The sequence below is a fragment of the Lepidochelys olivacea genome (assembly GCF_965140295.1).
Source record: "Lepidochelys olivacea isolate rLepOli2 genome assembly, chromosome: 5".
NCBI lineage: Eukaryota > Metazoa > Chordata > Testudines > Cheloniidae > Lepidochelys > Lepidochelys olivacea.
Genome location: NC_140415.1, coordinates 117,548,498 through 117,575,829, shown reverse-complemented (window position 1 = coordinate 117,575,829; position 27,332 = coordinate 117,548,498). Strand labels below are relative to the sequence as shown.

General features: G+C 42.7%; 1 protein-coding gene across 3 annotated transcripts in view; it reads left to right on the top strand.

The window, feature by feature from the left end:
• LINGO2 (leucine rich repeat and Ig domain containing 2) overlaps positions 1-27,332 on the top strand; it is a 757,476-nt gene that overhangs the window by 510,062 nt on the left and 220,082 nt on the right. For all 3 annotated transcript variants that reach the window (XM_084628753.1, XM_084628754.1, XM_084628755.1), the window contains one exon: positions 5,661-5,820. The gene's annotated coding sequence lies outside the window, so the exon portion shown is untranslated. The remainder of the gene's footprint in view (positions 1-5,660; positions 5,821-27,332) is intronic.

Here is a 27,332-nt window from a genome sequence, read left to right as displayed (position 1 = left end):
GCACTGGGAGTTGAAGTGTAGTTCCTAATAAACAGGTGTCTACCATATCACAATGGATCCTTTAGCTGGCAGACTCAGAAGAAAGACCCAGGGACTGAATGAATTTACACTTTCATCTCTCAGAGGTAGCTCTTCCAAGTCAGGAAGGGCTGTGGAAAGTCTTCCCAGGGAAACCCAAACCAAGTGAAACGCTTTGGTGCTAATTGTACGGCCCTGCTGTCCTGGGGGGTGGGGTGGTGTTGCTGGCTAACCCTTTCCCCTCACCAGACATCTTCAAAGACCATTTAAGGGGTCCTTTCCCCTCTCTCCCACTCCACGGTGGGTCTTCTGGGGCGTCTGGTAACCCCCAGCCTCCATTATGCAGCTGCATGACATGAAACATTCCCTCCACCACTACTAGTGGCTGCTCAACAGAGGTGGCCCAGGTAGTGGGGAGGGTGTTCTTTCCATGACTGTTCAGTGTCCTCAGTCCACTTCCCAACAGACCGGCGTCCCCAACACAAAAACCTACCACCACATTTGAATCTCGTTGGCACCTTTGTGGGCAGTCAGCATCAGGTCAGAGACTGCAAAGACTGAAGAGGTGCTGGGTCCTGTCATTCCTACAGGTGGTCCTTTCAGGACAGGGCTGAGTTGCAAGAAGCTTGCATGGCTATTGTCCCTACTGTTCTGCTGCCGGCAGTATGTGTGTGCGTGTACAGGCCAGGACCACTACGGGTGACTGTGTGTCGTGATCCATGGCCGAATGCATGTTGCAAACACTACAAAATCTGCTGTGGTTCAGGTTGTGTTTGGCCGGGTACTGCAGCTGGCTGCAGAAGGTAGTTAAACCAAAGCCATCAGACTGCTTTCTGCAGTGTTAGCTCTGGTCATTCTCTCCCCTATGCTGATCGGCTATTGGGCTTCAGCCCCCTCTCTTCCCTTGCCTTTCCATCTAGCTAATCCTCTCCCACCAAAAGGATTTAAATAACCAAGCCAAACCAAAAAGCTGTCCGATCTCACATGACCTTTACCATCATTGCACGGTTCGCTCTGCGTGTCCGTATTATTCCTTTCTCCCATCGTGTTGCCTGTCTTGTCTATTTACATTGTAAGCTCTTTGGGATGGTCTCTCCTTCTGTGTCTGTACAGTGCCTGGCACAATGGGGCCCTGTTCTGGGTTAGCTCCTACGCTCTGCCATAATAAACTGGATAAATAAGGGAGGGGGCAAGGAACTTCTCCCGCATTTGTGCCCTTGCCAAGAGCCAGACGCAGTCCTCCTCCTTGCATGTAAACAGGGCAAGATCGGCAAAAGGCTTAGGCCATCAGTAGCGCTAACCTCCTCCAAGGAAGGGAGAGACCAGGCCACAGCTCTGCCTGCCCTCTGTCAGCCCGCAGAATGGGCGCTGCGTGGGGAAAGGGCATGCTGCACCTTGGGAAGGGATGTGATTGGGAACTGCTCTTGCCTGCCACAAAGCTCTGGACAATGTTGGCCTGGATTCCGCATTGCACTAAACCTTGTGCAACCCTCTCCATTTGTGCACAGTAGGTGCATAATGCCACTGCTCTTACCCAGTAGCACGATGCTCCTGCTTTGCACAGGTGGAAGTGCCTATGCAAGGCGCGGGGCTATGGAGATTCAGGCCCGTTGCATCTGCTTCAGGCCCAGTGCCTTTGCAAGCTCCCTGTGTCCCTGTACTGTGGCGCTGTGCTTTTAAAGGTACCACGCAGCCCTTAGCTTATATTTTCAATTCTATTGTCAGTACTTTCTTCTCAGAAAGTGGGATGGAAATAACAGGAGGTGTGAATAAGTGGAAGAAATGCTGGAAGTTAGATATTGAGCCCGTCTAGTTTAATGGGGGCACAGGAGGGGATTTTAGGTGTAGTGCCACGTTCGGTCTTTCCTAGTTGTACTACCTTATTTTAAAACCAGCTTTGTCGAATGCTTGTGCCTTGGAAAATCATTGCTAATACAGTTTCATTAAAAGCAGTACAGGCAGAGTGGAGAGACCAGTCAAGTTTCCTTTTTACTGAAGTAAAATAATATATTGTTGTAAAACAGATTACATTGATCTGCCCCAAGGCAATGTGAGGTGAAGGAAAGCTGTAGCTGCTTCAGTCTTTGGACCATTTTATGTAATTAACAAAAAGAATAAAGGTCGTGAGCTCAAATCTGTCCAGTAGAGCAGCTCTTAGATGACAAGCAAAATCAAATCCTAAGAATAAAACAATTGATTTGTCTCTAGCATTTGCAGTGATCTGAACCTTGTTTTTAAAACATTCCTGGTCAAAACCTTTGGCATTGGGACCAAGTCTAAAATCCATGGCAGGTAAATGGGTACTAACCAGCTTCGATCCTGTGCTTTTTTCCTTTTTCTGGAAAACTAAACAGAGTCTCATAATCAATTTGTGTCAGTGACTGGAATACTAACACACAATTTTTGTTCCATGATTGGCAATGCATTGCGTAGAAACACTGGGTGCACTACACAAACACCTAACATCATGCACGTAATGGACAGTAGACTCTCTGTTTTTTCTTTACTTTGTTTCTTGAGGAAATATGTTGAAGTAAACCTGTTACATTTCTTACCACTTTACTGTCCTTTACTATCACTCACTTTCCCCATCTTCCTACTCTATCAAACATTTCTTTACGGACCTCTGGTCATGGTCCAGCAGCTCAGATTTCTCTATCCCTCTTACCTACCTGCACTGGTGCATCTTTGTTCTGCCAGATCACTGGAGTCTTTGTTCAATACCATCCCCTCCTCTGCTCTTGGCTCATTTGCCCCACACTTCCCACTGTTTAGTCCATCACATCAATCAGCAATCATTGCTCCCCCTTTGCATCAGTTTTCACTGTTCATGTTCCTGTGCTATTGAGCAATTCTGGTGAAAATCCATAGACCACACTGATTTTCTGCACTCCTCAATTTGTCTGCTCTTCCTTAAATTCTGCCAAAAGCCTTCCCCCCTTGATTGGCTTACATGCCTTCCCTCTGTCACCTCTTCTCTCTCTGTCTTCTTATGCACTCTTAGCTTCCTCCCCACTTTGCTTTCTGCACAAGATTTTTCTACCTTTTTTTTTTTGTCCTTTCAAGTGTCAGTATCAAGTGCAAGCTCTCCTCTTCCCATGGCCTCACCCATCTATTCTGCCTGGACCCCAAGCTATCCTCTCCTCCTTCATCCCATTCTCTGATTTAGAAGTGTCCTCCCCTACTCTTAACTTCCAGTCCCTGGATTACCTGCCCTTCCTCCGTTCAACTGATCCTCTTGATCCCATCACCTTCTGCCTTTTCAACTCTGATACTCCTTTTAAGGTGTCTCAGGCTCATCACAACAATGTTGAGGTGTCCAAATTTACTAGTTACTGTTGAAAATATTGGCCTTACTTTCTTAAGTACCATGTGCACCTGGGCATATGTGTAGCTTTTAATTAGCACATATTCAAAATGTTATGCATCGTATGCACTGTACAAACAATAATTGAATTAAACCATGTTTTCCTTTTTATTTTTGAGAGATCTACTCATTGATAAATGGCTACATATTTGTTCATGCTGAGTAGTGTGTGTGTGTGATGTTACATTCCTAACTAATTCCTTCTTGCTACCACTGTGGAAATGTCACCACGGGATAGCTAGCTACAGAAAAGGCTCCATGTAGTACATTTATAGCTAGGGAACATTATGAGCGGTAATCTTAGATGCACCAGGGTGTCTCGTTCTGTGTTTTGTTAAAATTTCCTTCCACTTCTGATCCTTTATGCACATTAGTGGCTGATCCTGTGCATAGTAAACTCAGTGGCAAAATTCCCACTAAAATCTTGGTGCAGGATCAGTCCCCAGCTGTGTTTACAATACAGGTATTCATCTGACCTTGAGTACAGGAGATCAGAACAGAGCTATTAGTCTTGATCATTATTAATATGGGTGCATCCAAGTACCTATGTTTGATCTCTGCACACTGCTGCCTTCTCAGCTAAAATCATCCAGAAGCCTGCAATAAATCTACCACTGTTTTTTGTTGGTGGTGCATCGTGCATCAGATGCAACCAACCATCTGCTTAACATTGGGCAAAGTATGTTTTGTGGGGTTTTTTTTGTTTACTTTACATTTTTATTACATGGGTTTCTTTTTTGCCCTGTCCTTTGTTTGTAAATACCTTTTTGGTTATCTTGGTTACACTAACGATCACTCTAGGTTTCTGTTATGTTGTGTTTTAGCTCATTTGTAGCTGTGTAACCTTTATCTTCTTCAGCAGAAATCTGTTATACTTAGTGTCTTCCCAATGGTGAATGATTTAAAAGTTAGAGGAAAAATCTGTTTGTTTTTTTGGAATATAATGCGTGGGGGGGGGACCTCTCCCCCATACACACATACATTTGCCCTGTATAATAGAATATAAGCAATATTCAAGAAGATGACATTCACCTCCAGGGGTAGGGAGCAGGTGGTGAATGCACTGCCAGCTTCCCAGAGTGTCCATAGACAATGACAAAATCAGCTTTAAATTCCAGCAGAGGCTCAATAAGAGTTATAATCTTAGATGCAGAAGTGTCTCTTTCTATTGTTAAAATTTAGTTCTGTGGCTGATTCTTTTGGCGTATGAGGGGCTGATACTGTGTGCATTAAACTCAATGGCAAAGCTGAGGGGCCCCAAAGGAATCACTGCCTCTTTCGGGTGCCTTGGCCCTAACATTCCCTGGCTACTCTGTGGACATTGCCAGTGAGATCTGAACTGTCCAGTCAAGTGGAAGTTGCACAAAAATAGGAGCATTGCAGCCAAATTCTCCAGGCAGTTTTACTGCTGCTGGGAGCCACAGCCTGGCTTCCACTGATAAAAACTTGGGGCAAAATAGAGAACACCCAAGGCAAAGTAAATACACCTGGTACAGTTTCAATTCTGGCTTTTCTTGTTAAATGTCTACCACACAGCTTACAGAATGTGTCACAGGAGTGAGTAGATGTTGCTGTAGGAAGCTGAAACGTTTACTTTTTTGAATTTTAAAATATGATGCAATCTTAACATTTCATAAATGTTGAGAGCCAGAACCTCTGCTGATGTAAATCAGCATAGCTCCATTGACTCTGTGTTTGGTTAATACCACTTGAACATCTGGCCCTGAGTATTTTGCCTTTAGATGTACTTTTTTCCCCCCCTATATGTAGGTTATAGGGCAAAAAGTATACATGCCTGATATTGGTTTATATTCAGTCTTGTTCTGTTTATCACCTGGGAAGCCCACCATGGAACACCCAAATATTACTGAGTTCGACTCATCACTCCTTTCTCAGATGAAATTCCTTTTGGCTTCAGATGGGAGCTTTGCCTGGGGAAAGAGTGTTGAACGGGACCCTCTCTGAGAAGGGACCCACAGCTGTGTTTGCAGCAGAGTCGCGGTGGACAGCTGTAACTTTTTAAAGATAAATATATTATTAAGCCTGACAGTTTTAATAGATCGATAACTACATGGTATAGCAACACATATTCAGCAAAAACAATTTCTGTGGAGCATAAGCTTCACAGTCTCTGGCCTTAATGTTTATCAAGAGCCATTTATGGGTTTGCACACAGTCCTTTATGAAGCACTTATTGATTAAGTAGTGATGCCCTCTGGTCCTTGGACATGGTTGACTATTTTTCAATTAAAATAAAAGAATATCTGTGTTACAGGTTCATTTCGAGCAGTTTAAGTGTGGTGCCGTGAGAGATGCTGTTGTCCATGACAGGATGGGATTATTATGATCAAATACTCTATTTTGACTTCACCCAGTGGCCAAGAGCTTCATATGGTAGACAGCCAAGGACTGGACTTTTACTAATAGTGTAACAGGTAAGACTATTGAAATCAGTTAATTTGTTGACAGCTTCAGGACTTCTATTAACTGTGGTTGTTCATAGCATTATATATCGCTCCCCTGTTTGTTTTTTTATATTATATGGCTACTTTACTGTATTAACTCAGAGTGATGTCTGTCATTTAAATTAATCCTTCTATTTTCCAGGTGTGATAAGGCAAAGACCAGGCTTAAGATTCACATTAGATAAGAACAATACAATTTTAATCACATACCTCTGAACAATAGGGAGGAATACAAAGATGTGCTTAGACATTATATTTACTCTCTCTGTGTGTGTGTGTGTGTGTGTGTGTGTCTTAAATTGTGACAAGGTAAGCACTTGTTTTTCCATAAAACCGTTTTTTACTGTGGAAATCTGTTTTCCGCAAACAGATACAAAGAGATTATTCAATTTCACTTCCAAATAGCTCATGCATTACCTGAGAAATTTTGCTTTCTTAAAAAAAAAGAATGTTTTCGACTTAATCAAAGGACAAAAATCCAATGGGATGGACTCTGCTCCCCTTGCATCTGCGTAAATCAGGAGGAGCTCTGCTGAACTCAATGGCATTGCACTAGTCCGAAATCAATGGAAGTAAGGTAAAGCTCAGGCCTGTAGAAGCTGAGAATGGCCAGGATATGTGTTGTTTTATTTCAAGAGCTTGAGAACCCTTCCTTACCTTCAGGCAAGTCTCCCTTTTGGTGCCAGGCTAATTAATCTCGCTGCTCAGAACTATCCATAGAAATGAATTTACTTAATTTGATGTCATCTGGTGTGATGAGAGTCAATCAGCCACTGCCGAATATAACCAAAATTAAGCTCATCTGCTGTGTCTCCAACAGGCATCTCAGTAGTTTGGGGGCGGGGAGTGATTCTCTGTATCTTGCTTTCCTCCCCCATGCGAGACTGCAGCTAAGCCAGATTGTAGAAACCACTCATTAGTCTGACACCATGAACAAACTGCCAGACTGCTTGGTGCTAGTGACTGTCCTCCTTGGGACATGAACCCCCATGTTTATTTGACACTGGTTAAAGTCAATAATAGTCATCGTCTTTTTCATGGCCTGGTAAAAGGGGCCATTTACAAGTCTGTTAAATTTTCTCAGTGCTGCTGTATATATGTACTTTAACAGATTTGACAAAAGAACTATTTTTGTTCTAATGAATGGGGGGAGGAGGGAAATACAGCCGGTTTACAGTTCATCAGTGCATTGGAGATAAAAAACAATAATTAGAGCAAGAGGCATATTTGTAAACCTGATTACAAACCTAATCATATATTCATAATGTCTGTCCTCTGAATTCAGAAGTAATTATTTAATGAATATATTTGTTTCAAATATTTTCACCAAAACTGTGCTGCATGTGTTATATTTTGTTACTTTGGCAGGCTCAGAAGGAAGGAAAACAGACACAACTAATGACTGAAATAAGATGGCAGTTTACAGTTTGGAGAATAAATACTGTTGTAGCGGAAATTCGTGTGGTACAGTATTGAGGAAGTTTAATGGTAGTGCTTTCTGTTAAAACAAAAACACATTGTTTAAACTCTGGGCATCATGTACTCGTCTTTTTCTGTAGCCCTAAGGTTACTTTATACTAGGTGAACAGTAGGCTATCATAGGCCTAACTCTTTTATTCCAGTTTTATTGTGGTGTAGCTCTGCTGAAATACAGTTATATTGATTTAAAACTGGAGTAATCCATTGATGAATCAGAACCATTTATGCTTAGATAATCCTTATCTCCTAACCCCCAGCTTTTTATCCACTTTATGAAAAGTCCTTGTGAAACTTAATTTGTGGACAAGATGGAAGGAAGCAGGCAGTGGTGGTACTATGATTTGTAGTCTAAGACGTTGTGTACGATATGATATATGCTGTGTCTACAAATAGATGCATCAAATCCTCCTTTCTAGCTCCTCCCAAACTTTCCCATTTTTCACTTGCCTTCCACTCCTAGCAATCCTATCTTGCCTACACTATATAAACAAAATATATTTTAAAACTGTCATGTTTTAAAAGATCCTGAAATAAAAGATGAACCACATCTTCTGTTAATCCCTTCTTCTCATACCATGATCTATACATTGTCTGGATTGCTGATTTTACTGAAAAAAGAAAAGGAGTACTAGTGGCACCTTAGAGACTAACCAATTTATTTGAGCATAAGCTTTCGTGAGCTACAGCTCACTTCATCGGATGCATGCCGTGGAAAATACAGTGAGGAGATATATATAGACACAGAACATGAAAAAATGTGTGTTTATCATACACACTGTAAGGAGAGTGATCACTTAAGATGAGCTATTACCAGCAGGAGAGCGGGGGGGCAGGGGGGAAAGAAAACCTTTTGTAGTGATAATCAGGAGCAGTCTTCTTCCAAATCACCCCCAATTCGTTGTTAAACGTGGGGGGCGGGGGAGTGTGGCCGGCTGTCACCTGGACTGAAAATAATTAAGGCAGAGCTACAATAGATAGGCACTGATCAGAAATCCCCCTGTAGCTCCAGTCTGCTGCTAGGCGCAGTGTTGAAAGCTTCACCCAGGGGATGGGTGAGCAAACCCAACTATCACAAAGACTAGCCAAAGTTATTCAACCATGTTCAGATGGCTAGATACGGCAGGTGCTTACATTATCTAGAAAACTAAACACCAGATTTCTGCATTCCTCATGACTGCTACTATCACCCTTTATCTATTTGCTTTTAAAGAACCTCTTTAGATACATCTTTGCAGAATGGGCCATATCAGCTCAGAACAGGTCAGTACCTAGTACTTGCACTTCTGAAATACTCTCTCAATACAAATTTGCTTGAAATGAAATCTCATAATCCTGTTCCTGAAATTTATGTGTCAGTTAAAAAGGGGGAAGCTTCTTCACAACTTTATATCTCTTATGAGGCTTTTTATCTTTCAGGCTTTATCCATCTAGTCATCATTTAATCATCTCATCAATCATTAAATTTCAACTCCTGAGCAAGTTCAGCAGGCAGAGGAGGAAACATTACATGAAGAGAAAGTGTCAGATACATTCACCAACATGTTCACAAATAAAACTAATTAAGCTGCTATGAAAAGCTACCTAGATTGTTTCTCTCTAGGCGTTCTTCTGAACAGACTGGGTAAAGCATGTCCTAGCTGAAATGGGAAAAAAAGCCAGAATTACTATTAAAAACCAGGCTGCATCCTAAGTGCTGCATCTGAGTAGCCCTATGCTTTGGGGGTGTTTGACATCTGAACAGCCATCTGAATTTTGGTCTGTACCTGGGAATAGGCAAATAGGTTCTGGGTTTTTTTGGAACCTGTGTCAGATCAAACTTTAAATCAGAATGTTTGGATAATGCCCTCCCAGCTTCTCTATTTTTATTTTTGAACCCCTCTGCATTTCTTGTTTCTGGCCAGCACTGTGATAGGATTGCTGAAAATATTCTATTTCGACTGGATTTCTAGCCTGACAAGCTCAAGATTTCAAGATAATTTTTGCAGAGAACAGAGGATCAGAAAATCATCTAACTGTCTGGGTCGTTGTCCATACCGAATTGTTCACCTGGCTCTTTAGAATAATGGCATCTTTTTCTTCATTTGGGATTTCCATAGTTTTGGGTCGTTCCCCTCCCCATCCTGATCCCTTATTGACCAGCATATTGTACCATTGTAATGAAAAAGACACTTTACACTCGCCTCTTGAAAAGTTTCCTTCTTTGATCGGATGAGAATGAAAGACTGATAGAGTATGTTTGGTATGATGCAGCTTGATGCTGTTGTTTTAGCTATGGGTACATCTTTGTTCCCATTACAAAATGGAAAAGAAAATGCTTGGCCATCAGAACATATCGAGCTAAAAATCAGTTTCTTATAAAGTTCCTAATCCAGAATTGCACAATAGTTCATGGTCTGTCAAGTAAATAATACGCATTTTAAGAAGTCCCTAAATATGTGTTTGAAATGATAGGTCTTAGCACCTTTAGATGAGCTGTCATGGTCTATTGGGTAAATTCTGTGTGTGTGTGTGTGTCTATGTCTCTCTCTCTCTCTCTCTCTCTATAGCCTTACTATATAGTTATACAATGAAATGTCTTTTAAAATGTCCTTTGGAACCTCTGTGTCTTGTCAGATGGAATACAATACATATTTTAAAAATTATATGAATTCTGAAGGGGTTTTTTATTAACATTTTATGATTGAAAACAAAACAAAACTAGATAAGCACAGTATTAAAGACGCTTGAAAGACAATAATATGTGTGTGTTCTCTTAAGCCGAGGAATTCAGAATTTATGCATTAAGTTAGTCCAGCTCACCTTATCTAGGAATTGCAGTTGTTGCCTTGAGCCTTTGTTACAGGTCTCAGGATGGTGGGATGACCTTACAGACCATACCGGCTTCACTAGCTTAGTAAAACAGGATAAATTAAGGATGAATTTCAACCTGTGCACCAAAAACTGGTCTCAATAATGAATAGGTATTGCTTGTATGGAGTGAAGACAGAATGATACAACATTGTAAAATGTTTCATTTTGCTGTAACTCCTTTGCCCAAATCTCAGCTGCCTGAATTTCTGCTAGGTCTAGGATCTTTCTTTAATGGACACAGTAATGTTCTGACACCGCTATTATTGACTCTTATCTTATTTCACAAGTAGTCCTTCTGAAATCAAACGAGATAGCTGCTACTACTCTTAGACCGTACCTTCCTGTGCTGCTGACACATCAGGCAGTCCTGTTCCTCTATTGATTACAGTCGCCTGCTAGTTCCTCCCAGGTAATGCCAGTGCCTTCAAAATCCACTATCATTGCCTTCTTCCCGTTCTTCCGTGGCTTTCCTCATGTTCTCTCTCCTTCCTTGGGCACCCAGTTCAATGCTTGCTTAGCATGTCTTCCATCTTCCATACAGTGTACATGTCCCAGCCATCTGAACCTTTTCTTTGATAATATTTTCTAAAATGTCCTTCTGTCATTTGTTTTGTCTTTCCATGTGTCACGGTTCCTCCCCCACTCTGAACTCTAGGGTACAGATGTGGGGACCTGCATGAAAAACCTCCTAAGCTTATCTTTACCAGCTTAGGTCAAAACTTCCCCAAGGTACAAAATATTACTCCCGTTATCCTTGGACTGGCCGCTACCACCACCAAACTAATACTGGTTACTGGGGAAGAGCTGTTTGGACGCGTCCTTCCCCCCAATATACTTCCCAAAACCTTGCACCCCACTTCCTGGACAAGGTTTGGTAAAAAGCCTCACCAATTTGCCTAGGTGACTACAGACCCAGACCCTTGGATCTTAAGAACAATGAACAATCCTCCCAACACTTGCACCCCCCCTTTCCTGGGAAATGTTGGATAAAAAGCCTCACCAATTTGCATAGGTGACCACAGACCCAAACCCTTGGATCTGAGAACAATGAAAAAACATTCAGTGTTTTACAAGAAGACTTTTAATAAAAAATAGAAGTAAATAGAAATAAAGAAATCCCCCCTGTAAAATCAGGATGGTAGATATCTTACAGGGTAATTAGATTCAAAAACATAGAGAACCCCTCTAGGCAAAACCTTAAGTTACAAAAAAGATACACAGACAGAAATAGTTATTCTATTCAGCACAATTCTTTTCTCAACCATTTAAAGAAATCATAATCTAACACATACCTAGCTAGATTACTTACTAAAAGTTCTAAGACTCCATTCCTGTTCTGTCCCCGGCCAAGACGACTACAGACAGACACAGACCCTTTGTTTCTCTCCCTCCTCCCTGCTTTTGAAAGTATCTTGTCTCCTCATTGGTCATTTTGGTCAGGTGCCAGCGAGGTTACCTTTAGCTTCTTAACCCTTTACAGGTGAGAGGAGCTTTCCCCTGGCCAGGAGGGATTTCAAAGGGGTTTACCCTTCCCTTTATATTTATGACACGCCCCCCAAATCTCAGCTAGGGTGAAACACTGGCTGGGATTTCTTCCTGGAGCTCTAGGAAAACAGAGTTAATACGACACATGCATCTCTAAATATACTACCAAGTACATAAAGACTAACAATATTTTCCACATCTCAAGGACGATTTTAACCAGTTGATTCTGGGAAACTTTCACGGGAGAGTGCATCAGCCACTTTGTTAAAAGCTCCTGAGATGTGTTGGATGTCGAAATCAAAATCTTGGAGAGCTAAACTCCACCGAAGAAGTTTTTTGTTAGTTTCTTTGACGGTGTGAAGCCACTTTAGTGCAGCATGGTCGGTTTGCAGTTGGAAACGCCGTCCCCAAACATATGGGCGTAGCTTTTCCAGAGCGTAGACAATGGCATAACATTCTTTTTCAGTGACTGACCAGTTGCTTTCCCTCTCAGACAGTTTTTTGCTGAGAAACACTACAGGGTGGAATTCTTGATCAGGTCCTTTCTGCATTAAAACTGCTCCCACACCACGCTCGGATGCATCTGTGGTTACTAGGAACGGTTTGTCAAAGTCTGGGGCCCTTAGTACAGGGTCAGACATGAGTGTCGCTTTAAGCTTGTTAAAGGCCTTCTGACACTTTCCGGTCCACTGAACAGCATTTGGCTGTTTCTTTTTGGTTAGGTCTGTCAGTGGGGCAGCGATTTGGCTGTAGTGCGGTACAAATCGTCTGTAATAACCGGCCAAGCCTAAGAAGGATTGAACCTGTTTCTTTGACTTTGGGACAGGCCACTTTTGGATAGCATCCACTTTGGCCTGTAGGGGGCTGATAGTTCCTTGACCCACCTGGTGTCCAAGGTAAGTCACTCTGTTTAGGCCTATTTGACACTTCTTAGCCTTAACAGTTAGTCCTGCCTCCCTTATGCGCTCAAGGACTTTTTGTAGATGTTCCAGGTGGTCTGCCCAGGAATCCGAAAATATGGCCACATCGTCAAGGTAGGCGACTGCATATTCTCCTAATCCCGCTAGGAGACCATCTACAAGTCTTTGGAAAGTGGCGGGTGCATTTCGCAGCCCGAAAGGGAGTACATTAAATTCATACAGCCCGAGATGTGTGATGAAGGCTGACCTTTCCTTGGCAGATTCATCTAGCGGTACCTGCCAGTACCCCTTGGTTAAGTCCAAGGTAGAGATGAACTGGGCCCGTCCCAGTTTCTCTAATAGTTCATCTGTGCGTAGCATGGGATAGTTGTCTGGGCGAGTTACAGCATTTAGCTTACGGTAGTCCACGCAAAAACGTATTTCCCCATCTGGTTTGGGAACTAGAACCACTGGAGATGCCCATGCACTTTCAGAGGGGCGGATTACACCCATCTGTAACATATCCTGGATCTCCCGTTCTATAGCAGTTTTAGCTTGAGGAGACACCCGGTAAGGGTGGACCCTAATTGGGTGAGCATTACCTGTGTCAATGGAGTGGTATGCCCGTTCAGTCAGTCCTGGGGTGGCTGAGAACGTTGGCGCGTAGCTAGTGCATAGCTCCTGGATCTGCTGTCGCTGCATACGCCCAAGGGTCATGGAGAGGTTCACCTCTTCCACACCACCACCACATTTCCCTTCGTAATAGACACCTTCAGGCCACTCAGCGTCGTGTCCTCCCTGGGCTGTAAACTGACAAACCTTTAATTCTCTGGAATAAAAGGGCTTTAGAGAATTAATATGATACACCTTAGGCTTTCGGTTGGAGGTGGGGAATGCTATGAGATAATTAACAGCTCCCAGGCGCTCCTGGACCATGAATGGCCCTTCCCACGATGCTTCCATTTTATGGGCCTGGAGCGCCTTTAAGACCATGACCTGGTCTCCTACTTTGAAGGAACGCTCTCTGGCATGTTTATCATACCAGGCTTTTTGCTCTTTTTGAGCATCCTGTAAGTTTTCTCTAGCAAGGGCTAAAGAGGTTCGGAGGGTGTTTTGTAGGTTGGTTACAAAGTCCAGAATGTTAGTTCCTGGAGAAGGTGTAAATCCCTCCCATTGCTGCTTCACCAACTGCAATGGCCCCTTAACCTCACGGCCATATACAAGTTCAAATGGGGAAAACCCTAAACTGGGATGTGGTACAGCTCTGTAGGCAAAGAGCAACTGCTGCAATACTAGGTCCCAATCATTGGAGTGCTCATTTACGAATTTACGTATCATGGCCCCCAAAGTTCCATTAAACTTCTCCACCATGCCATTTGTTTGATGATGGTAAGGAGTGGCAACCAAGTGATTTACCCCATGAGCTTCCCAAAGGTTTTTCATAGTTCCTGCCAGGAAATTAGTCCCTGCATCTGTGAGGATGTCGGAGGGCCAACCTACCCTGGCAAAAATGTCTGCTAGTGCCTGGCACACACTTTTAGCCCTGGTGTTGCTTAGAGCTACTGCTTCCGGCCATCGGGTGGCAAAATCCATGAAAGTCAGTATGTACTGCTTTCCTCTGGGTGTCTTTTTCGGAAAAGGACCCAGAATATCCACAGCTACTCGCTGAAATGGAACTTCAATGATGGGGAGTGGCTGGAGAGGAGCTTTGACCTGGTCTTGGGGTTTTCCCACTCTTTGGCACACCTCACAAGACTGGACATAGGTAGAAACATCCTTGCCCATTCCCTCCCAGTGGAATGACCCCCCCAAACGGTCTTTGGTCCTGTTCACCCCAGCATGGCCACTAGGGTGATCATGGGCTAAGCTCAAGAGCTTGGCCCGGTATTTAGTTGGAACTACTAACGGTCTCTGAGGATGCCAGTCTTCCTGGTGTCCCCCAGAAAGAGTTTCCTTGTATAAAAGTCCTCTTTCTACAACAAACCTGGATCGATTAGAAGAGCTGAGAGGCGGTGGGTTGCTCCGTGCCACCGTCCACGCTCTCTGGAGGCTTTCATCTGCTTCCTGTTCGGTCTGGAACTGTTCCCTTGATGCTGGAGACATCAGTTCCTCATTGGATTGGGGACATAAGCTTGGTCCCTCTGGAAGCGATATAGGGGATGGAGCTGTTTCTGTTGACTGTGAACCGCTCTCCGCTGGTGCACTATGTTGGGATTCAGGCTCCGGCTGAGCCTCTTGTGTAGGGTTATCGGCTGCTGCCAGTTCAGGTTCGGTGGGGCCCTCTGGTGTTGAGGTTGCAAGTACTGGATTCAGTGCTGGCACGGGGTCTGGTGTTGGTTGTTTGGCTGGTTCCGGTTCTGGGACTGGTTCCGTCTGGGTCTCTGGGACTGGATCCACTACTGCTGTTGCAGACATTGGCCTGGGGTCCGGGTCCATCACCTCTGACCGGGCCCTGATAGAAGTTTCCGGAACAGAGCTAGGCCCCACGGCTTGTTTAGCCTGGCTGCGGGTGACCGTTCCCACCCTCTTGGCCTGCTTCACGTGATTGGCCAAGTCTTCCCCCAACAGCATGGGGATGGGATAATCATCATAGACTGCAAAAGTCCACATTCCTGACCAGCCCTTGTACTGGACAGGCAACTTGGCTGTAGGCAAATTGAAAGAGTTGGACTTGAAGGGTTGAATCGTCACTTGGATCTCTGGGTTGATTAAATTGGGGTCCACTAAGGAAGCATGGATAGCTGACACTTGTGCTCCGGTGTCCCTCCACGCGGTGACCTTCTTCCCGCCCACACTCACAGTTTCCCTCCGCTCCAAGGGTATCTGGGAGGTATCTGGGCCTGTGGACCTCTGGTGTGATTCCGGTGCAATGAACTGTAATCTGTTGGGGTTCTTGGGGCAGTTGGCCTTTACATGCCCCAGCTCGTTACATTTAAAACATCGTCCAGCTGACGGGTCACCGGGGCGAGGTGGGTTGCTGGAGAACGGGGTGGTGGGACGATAAGGGGTCTGGAGGGTTCTTTGGGAGGTAGGTGGGGCTTTGGGCGGCCCCCGGTAATAGGGTGTGGTCTGGGGTGGTCCCTTCTGGTCTCCGCTCCAACTGCGACCAGTTTTCTTCTTCTCTGCCACCTCCACCCATCTGGCTCCAATCTCTCCTGCCTCGATTACAGTTTTGGGTTTCCCATCTAGGATGTATCTTTCTATTTCCTCAGGAACACCCTCTAAGAATTGTTCCATTTGCATTAGGAAGGGCAAATTTACTGGAGATTCAACACTTGCTCCTGATATCCAGGCATCCCAATGTTTCACAATGTGGTAGGCATGTCGGGTAAATGACATGTCTGGTTTCCACCTTAGGGCTCGGAACCTCCGACGAGACTGCTCGGGTGTTATCCCCATTCTGACTCTCGCCTTGGATCTAAACAGCTCATACTTGTTCATATGTTCTTTAGGCATTTCAGCTGCCACCTCAGCTAAGGGTTCACTGAGCTGCGGCCTCAGCTCTACCATGTATTGGTCAGTAGAGATGTTGTACCCAAGGCAGGCCCTTTCGAAGTTTTCTAAGAAGGCCTCAGTATCATCACCTGCCTTGTAGGTGGGGAACTTTCTGGGATGGGAAGTGGTACCTGGAGAAGGATTGCTAGGGTTTGTTGGTATATTCTGCTGGGCCTTTATCCTCTCCATCTCCTCCACATGCTTCCTTGCCTCCATTTCCCTCTTGTGGGCAGCCTCCTGTACCTCCTTCTCCAGCCGCATGAGTTCTATCTGTCTTTCATGTTCCCTTTGTTTTTCCTCAGCCTGAAATTTGGCTAATTCCAGCTGTAGTCGAGCCGAGGATTTGGCCATTCTAACCTCTCTGTTTTTAACTAACTTTACACCCGAGGTTTAGAAATAAACAAACAAAACTTGGCTGTAAAATTTTGCTGTGCTGGAATAGAATACCTATTCTCTGATAGTGATTGTCAGCCTACAGAAAAAGACAATTCCCTTGTCTCTGCTCTGGGCCCAAATTAAAGCAAAAAACCTCCAACTACTTGGAAACCTGCTTACCCAGCCCAAAGAAAAAAAAAATTTCTTTCAAACCTGTGCTCCTTGTAAAACAAAAAAAAAATCAAAATCCTAAAAAAAACCCTGCCACTTTTGTCTCCAGGCAAATGGGTAGAGCACACACCCCCTATTTACTTTTAGGAAGAAAAGAAAAAAAAAAACCTCTGGGTTGGAAGACTGTGAATTTCCCTGCAGGAGTTAAGTACCCTGCCTCCAGGCAAAGAAAACCTGCAATTCACAAGATAATCCCCTTTTGTCTCTGCTTGGCCACAAAGCAGAGAGAAACCAAGCTGTCTTCAGTTTCAAAGCTGCCTTCTGGACTTCCTAAAAATTCCTTTTTAAAATCTGTATTTCTAGTTCAAAAAATCTCAACTGGATCTCAAAATCCAGTTTAATCCCAGGTTAATCCCACCGCTGTGCCACCATGTCACGGTTCCTCCCCCACTCTGAACTCTAGGGTACAGATGTGGGGACCTGCATGAAAAACCTCCTAAGCTTATCTTTACCAGCTTAGGTCAAAACTTCCCCAAGGTACAAAATATTACTCCCGTTATCCTTGGACTGGCCGCTACCACCACCAAACTAATACTGGTTACTGGGGAAGAGCTGTTTGGACGCGTCCTTCCCCCCAATATACTTCCCAAAACCTTGCACCCCACTTCCTGGACAAGGTTTGGTAAAAAGCCTCACCAATTTGCCTAGGTGACTACAGACCCAGACCCTTGGATCTTAAGAACAATGAACAATCCTCCCAACACTTGCACCCCCCCTTTCCTGGGAAATGTTGGATAAAAAGCCTCACCAATTTGCATAGGTGACCACAGACCCAAACCCTTGGATCTGAGAACAATGAAAAAGCATTCAGTGTTTTACAAGAAGACTTTTAATAAAAAATAGAAGTAAATAGAAATAAAGAAATCCCCCCTGTAAAATCAGGATGGTAGATATCTTACAGGGTAATTAGATTCAAAAACATAGAGAACCCCTCTAGGCAAAACCTTAAGTTACAAAAAAGATACACAGACAGAAATAGTTATTCTATTCAGCACAATTCTTTTCTCAGCCATTTAAAGAAATCATAATCTAACACATACCTAGCTAGATTACTTACTAAAAGTTCTAAGACTCCATTCCTGTTCTGTCCCCGGCCAAGACGACTACAGACAGACACAGACCCTTTGTTTCTCTCCCTCCTCCCAGCTTTTGAAAGTATCTTGTCTCCTCATTGGTCATTTTGGTCAGGTGCCAGCGAGGTTATCTTTAGCTTCTTAACCCTTTACAGGTGAGAGGAGCTTTCCCCTGGCCAGGAGGGATTTCAAAGGGGTTACCCTTCCCTTTATATTTATGACACCATGAAAGCATAGTATCTTCCTCAACCATCTGTGATGGCAGCCTACAATCTCTTTTTGTTAGCACTCTAATTGTCCAAGTTTCTGCTCCATACTGTAGCATGCTCAGTACAATTGCATGGTATAATCTGACCTTTAGTTTGGTGTGGAGATCTCTGTTTGACCCTATATTGTTCATTGTCCCCAAAGTAGTTTGCTTTTCCTAATCTCATATGGATATCTTCATCACAGCCATTTCCAAATGTCATCACGTTCCCCAGATAATGGAACTCTTCAACTTTTTCAGTTTCTTTTCCATCCACATACATTCATATGCATCTGTTGTCCCATTTCCTATCTTCATAATCTTGGGTTAGTCTGCATTTATTTTCAGTCCAATTTTTGCTCTTTCCTGATCTATCTCTAATATAAGGCTAATCATTTTGTTCTCCATCATATTTAAGCAATGTCATCAGCAAAGTCAAGGTCTCATAACTCATCTCCACTAATCCATTTCACACCTGCTTCATCACCCAGCCTGTTGGTAATGCAAAGCTAATTTGTGATCACATGCACCCTTGTCTAACTCCAGCCACAATATCGAACCACTCCCCCAGATCTGTATCCGATCATACCACCCATCCACTTCCATCATAAACTCCTTATTATGTTGATCAGTTTCTCTGGCATCCCATAGATTTTAGCAATATTCCACAAATGCTCTCTGTGGATACTATTTAACACTTTCTTAAAGTCAATAAAGAGGATTAAGATTGGTTTTTGCCAAGCAATAGCTTTTTTCAGTGTAGGCAACTTCATTGCACAGGTCAGCAACAACTCTACTAGCTGGGAAAGAGTCACTGGCACAGCAACAGAAGGCATCTGAACTGATAATGATGAATGGCTCTTGGTTCTCTTTGGCACAAACACCCTAAAGACAGGAGGCAGGCTCTTCCAGCACAAGAGGATTCATAAACTCACATAGACATCACCAGACAATGTGACTGTCAACCAGATAGACCATGTGCGTATACCTAGCAGATGGGAATCTTCTCTGAGGGCTGTCAGCATTAACAGAGATGATGACGTTGGCTCAGAATGTTATCTTTTAGTGACAACGTTACAACTGAAATTAAAAAAATCACAAAGACAGACAAAAATTGTTCTCGCAATAAAGATGTTCAGGGACAAAGAAACGTAGATCAGATTCCAGTGTTTTACAGGACCAGGCTGGTGAAAGTCTGAAAGATACATGGTCTAACTAAAAGAAGATGGTAGTTAACAAAGCAGAGGAAGTAGTGGGCCATCGAAGAGGGTGGAAGAAAGATGCATGGTATATATGTGGAATATGGGGAGCGATTGACTAGAGGAAAGCTGTGAAGACAGAAAAGGAACAGTACAAGACATAGGCAGAATTCTTAGAGGCAGATGCAAGATACAGAGAAAAGGACAAAGAAATAAAGATAGAAAGATAGAAATACCTAGATCCAAGAGAGGACTGCAGAGGCAGAAGAAGCAGTGCAGGGGGAGACTTCAAGTAGTTTTGTAGAGTAGTGAAAAACCTCTCATGAAGTATCAGACCATCACAGATAATGCCCATCAGGGATTCTCATGGGTGGATGTTGAAAACTTATGAAGAACAAGCCAGATGATGAAGAGAGTATTTCTCTTCCACATTAAACTGTCTCGAGCCAACGATCATTCACAGATTAGAGAGAAATGCCAATTATAAGAAGGGACCAGTAACACTCAGTAAAATTAAAACAGCCATCAAATGCCTCAGATAAGGGAATGCTCCTGTGGTTGACAGAATTCAAGCAGGGATACTAAAGGCAGGAGGCAATATTCTGATGGAGCAACTAACAAAACTCTGTAATGAAGTATGGATGAAAGAAAAGTACCACAAGACTGGAAAAATGCTACCATTGTGGCATTGCCAACAAAAGGATGATCTTTGTGCTTGAACTGGAGTGGTATTGTACTGCTATCAATCCCAGGCAAAGTAGATGATGTTGTGAATAAAAGTTCTCTCTTTGCCAGATTATCAAAAAGATGCTGATTGGGGAAAAATGCCATTCTACTACTCGATGTGTGTAATGACCCAAAATCCTAATGGAGTAGGGTAGCGTATGTTCCGTATTGACATAGCACATTATTTGGATTCCTCCCTCTGATAATTAGATTATCACAGATTGGTCCAGAGTGTCAGGGAGTCATAATCAGTATCTGGATGCTTCTCCCTTCCCCTTTCCTCCTCTCCCCTTCCCTAAGCTGATAGCATAGGACAGAATCTGGGCTCTGTGTGGTACTTATTATGGGTGGGCTTTTTGACTGTATAGATAAAAATGCACTTAAACACATGCACACCCCTATTTGAAATTCTGGACCAAAATTTGCAATAATATATTTTGCTGGGATTTCAGAGTACCCATAGGTGAATCTCGGTCCTTTCCTATCTACATTCATGTTGTAGAATGCAGCACTGTAATAACCACATTCTAAACTGGAAGAAAAGAATAATGACAAATAGTAACGAATTCTATGCAGTTGCAAGACTGATCCTATTACTGTTTTTCTGGCATAGATGTGTTCCAGCAAAGTAGGTGGGCAGGTCAATTTCTTACTGCATATTGGGAATTCTTCTGCTACTTTGATTACATTAGTTCTACTTCTGCTTCCCACAGTGGAGCTAAACATTTATGGAATTGTTTTGTAACTGACATATGCTCTTCTCTCAGATAAACCACACAGTGTATTAATTTTTACTAGATTTAAACATGTGAAAGAATAGCTAAATTCAGCCTAAGTGCTTACTTTACTGTGTAGCTTAAACTGATCCCTGTTGTCCTTGAATGGTGAATGCTTTAGAATGGAAGAAGGAAGGAAGGTGTTCCAGGAACATGCAGTCTCTACTGTTCATGAACTGTAAGCATTTGGTAAAGGGCCTTTTCATTTCAGGGAGGAGGGAAGATTAGCTGTGGGGAGATGCATTCACACAGAGATTGAAGAGCTCAAGCTAGTACTTAGGTGAACTAGATTGATTCGTGGCTGCCATTTTAGATCAGCTTTTATTTTACTCAAACTGTCAAACAAGTGTCACTGCATTTTTTTTTTATTTTTTTGTTTTGGGGCTTGGATAAGATACCTGAATACTGAGGGGCAATCTTTTCAAAGTTAGATGTGAGCAACTGCACTCATGTATTTAATTACTCCTAGGGGAATTCTGCACCACTGTGCATGTGCAGAATTTATGTCCCCTGCAGATTTCTTTACTTCCCTGCAGAAAAATGACTTTGTGACAGGGAAGCAAAGGGAAGCCACAAGAGCAGTCATACGACCCTCCCAAGCAGTATGTTTTGGGTGCCCAGAGCAGCCAGCAGAAAGGTAAATCACTGTGGGGCAGGGAAAGACCTGGCTGGTGGCTCCTTTCCTGCGCTGGGCTCAGCTGCGAGTCCCAGCTGGGCTGGGGAGGATGGGACTTCCTCTTCCCTTCCATGGCATCCAGGGCCAGGTCACACCCACCCCCAGATTTCTCCTCCCGCTGCAGGAAGCTCTGCAAACTGCCCCACCCCATGCTTCCCGCACCCATCGCTCCTCAGCTGCGGGGGAGGGATCATTGTACAGGGAGCTGCTCCCCCATCCACCCAACCCCTATGCATCCAGATGCCCTCATACCCAGCCCCTCCTGTTGAGCTGAGCCCCCCAAACTCAGAACCCCCCTCAGAATTCAGAACTCACCACTAAGTCTGTGTCCCAGGGGGAGCTGCACAGTGATCTCCCATCTCTGTGCAGCCAGTGGCCTGTGCTCCCCAATGCCATGCTGGAGTCACTACCAGGCAAGTATCAGCAGGTTTCATGGTAAAATTTTTGCAGCTTTCTATTTCTGAAATCACAAAATGCTGTAAATCCCACAAAATAACCTCTTGTAAGATTTCTATCCTGATATTGAAGCCAAAGAGCTCCAGATAGGTTGTGGCTAATGCTCATCCAATTCTGAACCTTTAGATATTTGTCCATCATTATTTTACACATCATTTTTACCATAATTTCAAATATATTTGGTAAAACTTCAAATTTAATTATGGCTGTGGCTTGCTACACATTTTCTCACACTCAGTTTCAGCATTAAAGCTCAGGTCAGATTTTCAAACTTAAGATGACAAATCATAGACATGTAAAGCCACATTTAGACAGAAATCCACTTGGAAACAAAACTCAGTCAATAGTGAGCTCTGATCTCTCAGCAGAATAATAGTTTATTGTTGAAACACATTAACTGTGTGTATATGTGTGACAAAAACATATTGTGTTAAACTGTTTATGTTAATCAGAAGTTTAGTCAAATAAAGGCTTCCCCCCACACCAATCCCCACAAAAGAAAATGCTCAGGTTAGCAGTAAATTATAATTTTCTCTCATTTGTGCTCAATTTGCCCATAACTCACTCATGCAGTCTACTCTATTGAGTTATGAAGCTTTCACACTCCTGAGATAAAACCATAACTCATTCCAATCAATGAGACGGATTCACTAATGCATTTGTACTTGGAAGTAACGTTGTCTGAAACCGTGTTCTCTAATTAATCAGCAGGCAGTTTACTCCTGGGGGAATTCTGTGCTACTGCGTGTGCGCATAATTAATAAGCCGTGCATATTTTTAATATTTTTGAGCTGAAAAAACTGCTTCTGAAATGTTGCTGTAGTTCCACCTTTTGCCCACCAGAGGGCACTGATAGAACACAGCAGCAGCTCCCAACCAGCTAGAGAAGAGAGCCTGCCTTCTTCACAGCACCTGTCAGGTCAGGTCAGGAGATGGGCTATGGGAGACAGACAGCATGGGGTGGTGAGGGGGTCAGATGGGCTCATAAGAGCTAGTGGAGGATGACAGACTGGAGCAGAGGCTGAATGGGAGTGGAGGCACAGGGCCACACAGTGATGCAGTTCAGAGCTACATAGTGACAGAGGGTTGCCGAGTGGGGGCACATAGAAACATGGGAACGGGAGAGGGGAGACAGGGCCACATAGGGACAGGGTGTGTATTAGGGGAGGCACAGAGACACGGGGATGGGGGAGAGGGTACAGAGTGACATAGGGACAGGATAAGGGGGTGTCTGAGTGGGCGTGGAGGGACAAATGTGGACAGGGGATGCAAGGACTCATGGGGGTGCAGGAACACGTGGGAACAGTGGCAGATGTGCCTGACTGAATGGGAGAGGCTAGGGGTAAGCCAAGGTCTGCATGGGGAAAGTTCCCTAACAATCCCTCCCCACCCCGACAAAAAAAATGTTCCATACTTTTCCCACCCACACCCAACAACCCTCCAAGTTCACAACCAGGCTCCTTCCCAGCAATTTACTTCCCTCGTCCTCAGCTCCTCCATTACCCCGGACTCCCCCAAGCCTTTGCACTGCTTCTGTACAGGATATACAGTTCTGTAGTGTAGTTTAAATTAATTATTACTCAGAGTTTTGTATTAATATGCCTAATAAGGAATCTATTTGTCAAAAAAAAACATTTCCTGACTCTTTTTTGTCTGTATTGTTACAGACATACTTGCTGACAGGTATTTTGAAATAAATGACCAAAAATAATTGAAACTGGTGTGATTATATTGTGTTATTCTGACAAATAAAATATGCAGAATTTTAAAATATTAGCACAGAATTTTTAATTTTTTTGTTGCAGATTTTTTTAATTTTTGGCACAGAATTCTCCCAGGAGTAGCAGTTGTATTAATTACTCTGTTAGTTCCAAAGGACTAATCACACTATACGCACTGTGCAGTACTTATTTATGTCTTTATGCTTTGCTTAATCAATATCTCAACATCTTCAAGCTATCACAGACAAGCATGCAAATTTTTATCAATAACACTTCAAGTTAGAAATATTTTGGTATGCAACTTTTGTGTCTGTAAAGCAAATAAACTTTTGCTGGTGTAGCAATGTTAGTTAGGGGAGTGATTTTTTTTTTCCCTTCCACATTTCTATACTGATAAAAGCACTAGTGTACATGAAGTCAGACCAGTTAAAAATAATTTTGAGGGTATAGCTTATTTTGCTTGCCAAACCAGTATCGATTAAACTGGCAAACATCACTTTTTTTTGCCAGTATAAGCTGTGTCTCCCCTAGGAAGGTTTGCTGGTACAGCTATGCTTGTATAGATGTATTGGCAAACCTTATTTAGAGTAGACCTGGCCTAAGTAAATGAGTTCTAAATGTTACACTGCAATGATATTTTAGTTGGAAGAAAAGAGAAAATGTCCAATTTCCAATTAGTACAGGAATGGCATGTGTAGCCACTTATTTTCCTCGGTCTGTTTAAAGGTATAGTGTCAGCATAAAAACATATTTAGATAAATATCAAGCTACATCAATCAGATTACATTAGAACTTAAAAATGAATGAATCTGTACCACTCAAGTTTATTTATTAGCATTTTGTGTTTGTTTAATTTTTGCATTTCACTCATTTGGATGACAAACTAGACTGTTCTGTTCCATTTTTGTGTCTAGTCAGTTTCACTTTTTGATTTTCTTACTATACTACTGCATTATTTGGGCTCCCAACATTTATTTTATTTATATTTATTTTCTTTACAGAGTCATGTAATCTCCCTACTCACTTTAGCTAAATCTTAAAATTCTTAATGTTTACTCAGACCTACTCCAAGGTGAGTTTTACAAGAGTAGTAACTGAATAAGGAATTTGAGATTTTGCTCAGTTATGTTCAAAACTTTTTTTTATTTAAACCTGACATAAGATCACACTGTTCTTTTCACAAGAAATCTCTTCTCACTGGGCTAGAAAATCGTATAGATATGCAATCTCTTGTTTGGTTTTTCTGTTTTGGGGGATTATTATTGATCCTTATTTAGTGTAGGGCTAGATCTATAGCTTCTAATTCACAACTCTGATGGTTTTCTACAGTCCAGGATATGTTACTCTATCAGTACGTTATTCCATTTTCTTTAGGTAAAACAAATGCAGCAATAAATTTGTTTTCACCAGCACAATGATGAATAGATATCTTGTATGACAGACACCTCAGTTGTCATTGCTCAGGAGAAATTAGTGCAGCATATGAAACAGCATGCAATACAATTGCCTCTCTCTTTTTCTTGGTTTGTTTTTGCATGTGGACTATTTACACAGCTCAGTTGTTGTTATGCGCCATTTAGAGCTTCTCCGTTGCAATATTTCATGTAATGTGGGAACAAATGAGACCTTACGAGAAAAACTAAAGAATTCCTATTCTTCACAATTTGTATAATGTGATGCAGAACATGACTTGAGTTACATTTTGAAAAGTAAAGATAGCTCAGATTAAATAGGAAATAATAGAGTTTAGAAGCTTTTGTGTTTCCCAGAAGTACAGTGTAATGAATATGTTGGCTCCTCAAATCAAAATGCATTCTGGAAGTACCAACTGGAGGAGGATATAATCAGTCAGAGGCAAGAGAGTTATGACAGAGTTTGGATTCCTGGGGTAGTAATTTGGGCTTTTGAAAGAACAAAGGAGCCCCTTCCTCATATGCCTGATCCAAAGCCAAATGAAGTTAAAGGAATGACTCCATTGACTACAGTGGGTTTATCAGGTCCTGAATCTGGATGGGTAGTTCATGCAGATTGAATTCTTTGACATAAACCTGGATAAGGAACCCCACTTGAACAATCTGAGAGGCACAGTCTTCTCCTTTGTGTCAAACCAAAGATGTCCTCTATCGTAGTTTTAATTATTTTATAATGTACTTTGTAATCTAAGCATGGCACCTGTGAGCTATTTGAATAATAGGGTATGGGTGTGTCTACACAAACAGTTAGATCTCACCAAGCCTGCCAAGCACTATCTGTCCCTTTGGACCTTGCTGATGAACACTACCAGTTCACAAATGTGCTGTAATTTCATCCCGTTTCAAAGCAAGGTAGATCAAAAGACACTAACTGTTAGTGCATGTCAACAGTGTCCACATGGATGGTTAGTGTGCAGCAGGCTAGTGCTGGGTAGGTTCACACCCCAGCTTGCTGCAAACTAAATTTGTGTGTAGACAAGCCCTATGTGGCAACCAGATTGAATTTCATATTTCTCTTTGTTTCTGCACTATGCATGTAAAGGCTATTTAAGGTCCTTGGAGCTGGATGTGAATATGAATAAGCTAGGCTATATGCTCGGGGAGGGGGGGTGGATCTCAGAGAGAAGGAACCTGAACTTAGTTCTCAGAGGAGGTTGAATGAGGAACGGAGGAAACAGTCTGATATCCAGTTAAAGGTGAGAAAGTTTTGATTCTCTTGTGCAAACGGTGCCAGAAAGGGACTGGCACGGGTCAGTGCAGATGCAATGTGAGTTAGATGATCCTAGGGGGTGCTAGGCTTTGTGATGGATGTCCATTTTCAGTACATGATTTACTTATGAACAGGATTTTAGCACCTGATCAGAAGCAAGTGACAGGCCACGTATGGGGGGGGGGGGTAGAAGGAGATGGTATTGGGCACAGAAGCTTTTCCACATAGAAGACAGTGGAGAGTAGATGGGGTGGGGGGTGAAGAACGTTTCTTCTAATGTAGAATGATGCAGAGTGGGGCAATATGTATAGGCGTATGTATGGTGACCTGCCAAAACAAAGGCAGGAAAGTGGGATCTGCATTTCTGCAGCCCTGTGTAATAGAGGTGGAGGGATTCAATACAAAGCTGCTTCACCATTCACAGAAATGATGTCACTGCAGAGAGAATCCCAAAAATTAAAGGAAAAGGCACAAACCAAAAATAGCACCAAAACTTGTATTTTTTTTAAAGAAAACTTCCATTGTATTATGGAGATAAGGCCCCCATCTCTGTACTGGTCTCTTGATCAATAATGCCCAGCTGAGGTATCTTCTGCTCCCTTCTGCTCTTTGTATAGCCAATAAAGAATCAACACAGTGGATCTTATTGAAGGTTGTAGTTTTCATGAGATATCTCTACAAACATATAGCACGTTGTAGTTGTGGGTCATAGTGATACCACAGACTGAGATGTCCTGGAAGCTAAATTTAGATTATTAGAAAGATTTATGTTGCCTTATCTGGAAAGCTTCTAGTTCTATATTCAGGGAAACATTGAATGAAACTGAAAGGCAGGAAATTAGAAACCAATAACAGGAAACACTTTTTTTAATAGGACACACAATTAACCTGAGGAACTCATTGCCACAAAATAACATTGAGTTCAAAAGCTTAGTCGGATTATTTATTTATAATATACACACTCTCCAAAATTATGTTTGCAGACCAGATAATAAAATATCCGGCTACAAATCTTCATGTCACAGGATATGAGCCAATCCCTAGTTCCTCTAGTTCAGGTAGAAATTCCCCGAGAGGCAGGTTTTAACAAAACTGTTTACTACCGGTTTTCT